Below are 7,054 nucleotides of genomic sequence, written 5' to 3' on the forward strand. Positions count from 1 at the left end.
ATCCTTCCCGTCTTCAACCTATGATACAAACGGACTCGAGTTTCTGGATATTGACCTGTTATCAGCGTGTGACAATCATGGCTGTCGATGAAAAGTAGGCTTTCCTGTGCAAATATATATCCTTTTTCCAGTGACGTAAAGACACTGATATCGAAAGAGTGTAAACAAGCAAAAATAAATCTCTGAGCGAGGTATAAACAGTAGCTGCAACACATTGTGAAGTATATTTTCCATTTAAATGGCAAATATACTTCACGATGTGTTGCAGCAACTGTTTATACCTCGCTCAGATATATATTATATATATATATATATATATATATATATATATATATATATATATATATATATATATAAATTAGAAAAAAACACCTTTTATCAATTCAAAATTGGGAGACTCTTCTTATAGTAGAAGAAATACCTAAATTCTTTGGCTGCTATTTCTAAAAGTTCGGTATGTGGTAAAGCAAATTTTTTTTGCTGAACCCTAATTATATTAAGTAATATATATATATTAATTATAATGAAAGGTAAAAATATATTTATATATTAATTATAATGAAAGGTAAAAACCAGTGCGGAAATAAACCTTATAGGTAAATTTTACAAATATTATAAAAATTGTATACATAATCATAACAAAAGATTGGCTATAAGCCTCTCCACGCCTAGAAATACACGCCAAAAGATGCTAATACCACATAAAAAACTCCAAAAGTTTTGGGGAGATTTTAAGGTGGTTTTAGTGTCAAGCTCTGAGGCGGATTGAAACGCAGACATAAAGACAGGCACATATCCATACATGTGTGTATGTGTGTATGTATATTTATATATATATATAAATATATGTATGTGTATATATACATATATATATATATATATATATTATATATATATATATATATATATATATATATATATATATATATACTACAAAATTAGAAAATGGAGAAACATACTTAAATCAATAAACATCAACTATCAGATGATACCCAATCAATACTTTATTACACCATTACATATCAGTAAAGGCATTATACAAAATATACAGTAAATGTAAATAGACAAAGAGATATAAGTATAAAATTTCAAATATAATATGTAATTAAATCATATCTGACAGCTGTTTCGGCAGCAAGGGCAGTCATACCTCATTTAACCTATAAGCCATAAAGGCAGGTATAAATGAGGCATTAACAAGGATGCCCCACGGCCTCTTCAGAGAATTAAATTTGTTATAATTGTGAAAAAATTATTTTTCCATATACATATAAATATAAAAATATAAAAATGTAAAATATAAAAACTTATGCATAAACTTCATAATGCTACACTTATATAATATAATACTCATTGGTACAATAATGCAAGGTAAACAAAACAAAATAAAACAAAATATATATCAGTGTATATATTAATATTAATAAGCACAGTTATACATATTTGGCTAATAGTTTTAAAAAAACTAACACATAGGGAGATGAAAAATAATAATTAAAACCATGGTTCAGTTCATAAAATTATAAAGCTATAAAAGTCAATAAAAATTACTATTAATATTAATAATAATAATAATAATAATAATAGATACAGTTATGTTTGCACCAAGTCCATCCTTTCAAGATCGAAATAACTATGAGTTTAGAAATTCTGACCACTAGGTAATGATTATTTAGATTAATTCGATTGGCTAGTAGTTTGAAATTTAAATCACAAAAGAAATTTTACGGTTAGTTAGTCAAGGAACGCCAATATTCACACGCGCATCCACAGATCAATCGCACATACATACATAATTATATGTATACACACACACATACACTTATACACATACATAACCACAAGCAACAACTAGCACATAGATAAACAAATAGGGGAGCAACTATGCTGCCATTTAGTCTTTCAAAATTATAACTATGCCTCAAATAACAAAAAAGATCCACTCATGCATTTCCATAAAATATTTATTTTAAAGATATATATATTTTTAAATATCAGTATGTTACGATGTCAGATACTATTTCACTGGGTAACTTAAATTTATAACACCGGTTTATTGCATAGTAAACATACCGGTTATTAGATTTACCGTAAGTTTGTTATGATTCCAAGTACGCTAAGTTATAAAATATATATTAATTTATATATTATAAATATATCTCTTTTTTACTTAATAAATTCAATGCCATAATATACCAGATTAGGCATTAAATAATATCAACTTGGGGAAGTACTAATGCAATCGTATATAAGAACATCACAGAAATATAAAAAATTAATATATTGTAAATACTTAAGTTAAAATGTGATAAAATAAATAAGAAGAAATAATTACGGTTACACACATATTATAAGTACAAACCAGTATATATGTATTCATATATTATTAAAATAAAAAATAAAAATAAATGATAGATATGTATGTATAAAACTACACTTGTATAAGTAAATAAGTAAAAAATAAATAGATAACAAATTAGATGACTTGATATGTATGTATAAATCTACACTTAAATAAGCACTTAAATAAGCAAATAAATAAATAGTTAGAAGACTAAATGCAAAGATAGATACCATTGCAATAAAATAAAAAATAAAGTGAATATATATATTATATTGATGAAAGTAAACATGTATGGAAGGATAATTTAAAGTACAGATCCAGAAGAGTATAGATATAAACTAAATATATAAGGCTAGTAATATTTATAAAGCCAAATGTTTGTAAATGAAAAGGTTTATTAGTAAATAGCATAAGATACAAATTAAGGTGAGTACAAAGAAAGACCAAATATACAATATAAACCTGCCAAATAAACACATACAAAAAACCTAGATTCTCAACCTAAACAAACCAAACTCACAAAATGCTCTCATATATTACATATTACACAATAGCATTACATTATCTAGAGCTAGGTATCTAACCAAGATATACATATACACTATGCAATATTAGAAAACTTCAAAAATCACATATTACAAGGCAAATACCAAAATGAATATGTTATTTCATGTCATATTGCATTTCCCTTAAAAACAAGACAAAAACCCACATATAAAAAACAAGAAACAATTAATACTAGACACATCTATTATTATTATACAAATGTAGCTATAAAAATTATAAAATTATAAATTTATAAGTTGCATACTTTAGAATTATAGAAGACCACTGGTATAGTTAGTTATAGAAGGGAGTTAAAAAATTATTAATAGTAGAAGTGCTAAGTTCTATTTGAATCTAGAAAAGGTGAACGGTAGTCTATGAATGCAAAAAAGTTTTTTCATTTATGTTGTTAATAATTTGCCTACCCTCTTTAATAATGAAAAAAAATTCATTAATACATAGAGAGCATTTTTTATTTTTTCCATTATACACAGGTGCTGAAGTTAGTATTTCCTGTTTAATCTAAAATCTAAGTTCTTACTTTTAAGTTCCCAGATGTATCTATGTATTAGTCTTGTTGGGTACCTATCTAGCAGTATATATATATATATATTATATATATATATATATATATATATAAATTAGTAATGCAATACTAGAGTATTGCTTTCCAGTAAAGAATAGCCCGTCAGGGAAAAATATACAAAGAAGTAAATATATGGCACAACGAAGTACCGATATTTACTGGAAATAACGAACGTAATAATACGACGCTAATGTATAGCTTCACCGCATATGTACTAGCAAAAATGCGTGTGTGCAACAAACTAGAAAAAATTGTCTTACCTCAGGGAGAATATCTGAAAGATGAAATACCTGGAAAAGGATAATGTGGGACCTGCGCAAATTTCAGATTTTTCAAGATATGTCTGCACCCATAAACTTGATCTATCTTCATCAGCCAAACATATACCACGACAACGTTTCAGATGTTACCACATTAATGCCATTACACTCGACTCAAACGTCGAAACGCTAACAGCACGAGAACGGTGAAGAAGTTTCAATAAATTAGTAATGCAATACTAGAGTATTGCTCTCCAGTAAAGAATAGCCCGTCAGGGAAAAATATACAAAGAAGTAAATATATGGCACAACGAAGTACCGATATTTACTGAAAATAGCGAATGTAATAATACGACGCTAATGTATAGCTTCACCGCGTATGTACTAGCAAAAATGCGTGTGTGCAACAAACTAGAAACAATTGTCTTACCTCCAGGGAGAACATCTGAAAGATGAAATACCTGGAAAATAATAATGTGGGACCTGCGCAGGTTTCAGATTTTTCAAGATATGTCTGCACCCATAAACTTGATCTATCTTCATCAGCCAAACATATACCACGACAACGTTTCAGATGTTACCACATTAATGCCATTGCACTCGACTGAAACGCCGAAACGCTAACAGCACGAGAACGGTGAAGAAGTTTCAATAAATTAGTAATGCAATACTAGAGTATTGCTTTCCAGTAAAGAATGCCAAAATCACAAAGTATGGAAGGCCAGCGGTGCCAAAACCACAAAGTATGGAAGGCCAGCGGTGCCAAAACCACAAAGTATGGATGGCCAGCGGTGCCAAAATCCCAAATTTTGGAAAATTCTTCGGTGAAAATTTTCCGCAAAAATTTTCGTAAAATTTTTGGGTAAAATCTTTGGTGAAAAATTCTTGGGGAAATTTTTGGGGAAAATTTTCGAAAATCGCTAAGTATGGACGGCTAGCGGTGCCAAAATCACAAAGTATGGAAGGCCAGCGGTGCCATAATCACAAAGTATGGATGGCCAATGGTGCCAAAATCCCAAATTTTGGAAAATTTTTTTGTTGAAAATTTTCAGCAAAAATTTTCGGTGAAAATTTTTCAAAAATTTTTGAGGGGAATAACTAACAATCTTTGGGGAAAATTTTCATTGAAAATTTTTGTAAAATTTTCGGGAAAATTTTCGGTGAAAATTTTCGAAACATTTTTCGAGAAAATTTTCGGTGAAAATTATCGAAAAATTTTGGCTAACATATTCGTTGAAAATCTTGGAAAAGTTTTTGAGGTAAATTTTCTGTGTAAATTTTGGAAAAATTTTGTTGAAAATTTTAGAAAAATTTTTGGTGAAAATTTTCGAAAAATATTTGGTAAATTTTTAGGGAAAATTTTCGGTGAAAAGTTTGAAAAAATTTTGGTGGAAAATTTTCTGTGAAAATTTTCAGAAAAAATCTGGGTAAAATTTTCGAAAAATATTTCGAGAAAATGGAAGGCCAGCGGTGCCAAAATCACAAATTTTGGAAAAATTTTCGGTGAAAATTTTCGGCAAAAATTTTGGCAAAATTTTCGGGTAAAATTTTCGATGAAAAATTCCTGGGGAAATTTTTCGAGAAAATTTTCCCCAAATATTTTTCGAAAATTTTCTCGAAAAATTTCCCCCAAAATTTTCAACGAAAATTTTACCCAAAAATTTTACGAAAATCTTTCCAAAATTTGTGATTTTGTCACCGCTGGCCTTCCATAGTTTGTGATTATGGCACCACTGGCCTTCCATACATTGTGATTATGGCACCGCTGGCCTTCCATACTTTGTGATTTTGGCACCGCTGGCCTTCACCTCATTTTACATGTCACCTCATTTTATATGTCCCTGTAAATTTTGGAGTGAATCGGACGGGATGTACTGGCTTTGAAAGCGATCCAAGCGGTAAAAACGCATTTCAGTTTTATATATAGAGACTAGCTGAAGGTGACACGCTCTACGCGCGGGTAAGAGTGTGGTTGTTACTTTCTGTTGCTTCCTTTCAGCACGTAAAAAGCACCATCCGAACGTGGCGGATTGCAGCACACACATTATGTGTGTGTGTGTGTGTATACACACACATACATACACGATGGGCTTTTCCCGTTTCTGTCTTCCAAATTCCATCACAAGGCATTGGACTGTTGTCGAAGTGGGACCAAACCCTAAATCACGTGGTTGCAAAGTGATTCTTATAACAACATAGCCAAATATATAATGCGAGTATAGTTAAATACATTAATAAAAAAAAATATGGATTTTCCACGATGTTTTAGTTTGAACATACAATCTCGGATCAAGCCATTTGGAAACATTTTTAACTCTGGCGTATTTTAAAATGTTACTGAAACAGAATCCTAAATATAGAGGAAACTTTATTTGATGAAATGTGCAAGATATATGCAACTAAATGCACCTGCTCAATCTTTAATGCATTTCGGTAATGCTAAAATGGAAGCTATTTCTGTCTTTTGTTTCATTGGTCTTTAGTCATTTGCAGTGGATGGTCAGTTATTTATTCAGCTGGTCAGTTCGTGAAAAAACATGTTTTGGTTGGTAATAATGGTCAGACAAATATAGGTAGAAAGAGAGGGCAGGAAGGCGGGATGGAGGGAGAGAGACAGAGAGTGATTGAGGGAGTGAGAGAGACCGAGAGAGAGAGAGATAGAGAGATAGAGAGGTTGTCAAAGAGAGAGAGATAGAGACAGGGAGACAGAGAAGGATATATAGGGGAGAGACTGAGAGAGAGAAAGAGCGACAGAAATATATAAATATATAATATATATATATATATATATATATACACATACACATATATATGTATATATGTATATATGTATATATGTATATATATATATATAATTATATATATATGTGTGTGTGTGTATATGTATGTAAACATGTATATATATATATATATAATTATATATATATATAAATATATATATATATTATATATATATATATACAGAGAGAGAGAGAGGGGGGAGAGAGAAAGGAGGGAGGGAAAGGGAAAAAACAGAAGAGAGAAAAATAGAAAAAGACAGAAAGAAAAGGAAAAATGGGAGAAAAAGAGAAACAAAAAGAAAGAGAAAGAGGGAAGAAAGAAAGAAAGAGCGGGAGAGGCAAAACTGGAGCATGGCGGGTGGTTGGTGGTTAGTTGTCCTTTGTTACAATATAAAATGAAATGACCATGGCATGATGTAAAATTTGTTTTGTTGGACTGACTGACCGACCGACCGACCGACCGACCGACAGAGTAAACAGTTGAGCAGACGATACGGAAACGAAGGCAAATAACAAAATGGGGGAAAAGGAAAAGAAG

Source organism: Octopus sinensis, linkage group LG10 (genome assembly GCF_006345805.1).
Source record: "Octopus sinensis linkage group LG10, ASM634580v1, whole genome shotgun sequence".
NCBI classification, from domain to species: Eukaryota; Metazoa; Mollusca; class Cephalopoda; order Octopoda; family Octopodidae; genus Octopus; species Octopus sinensis.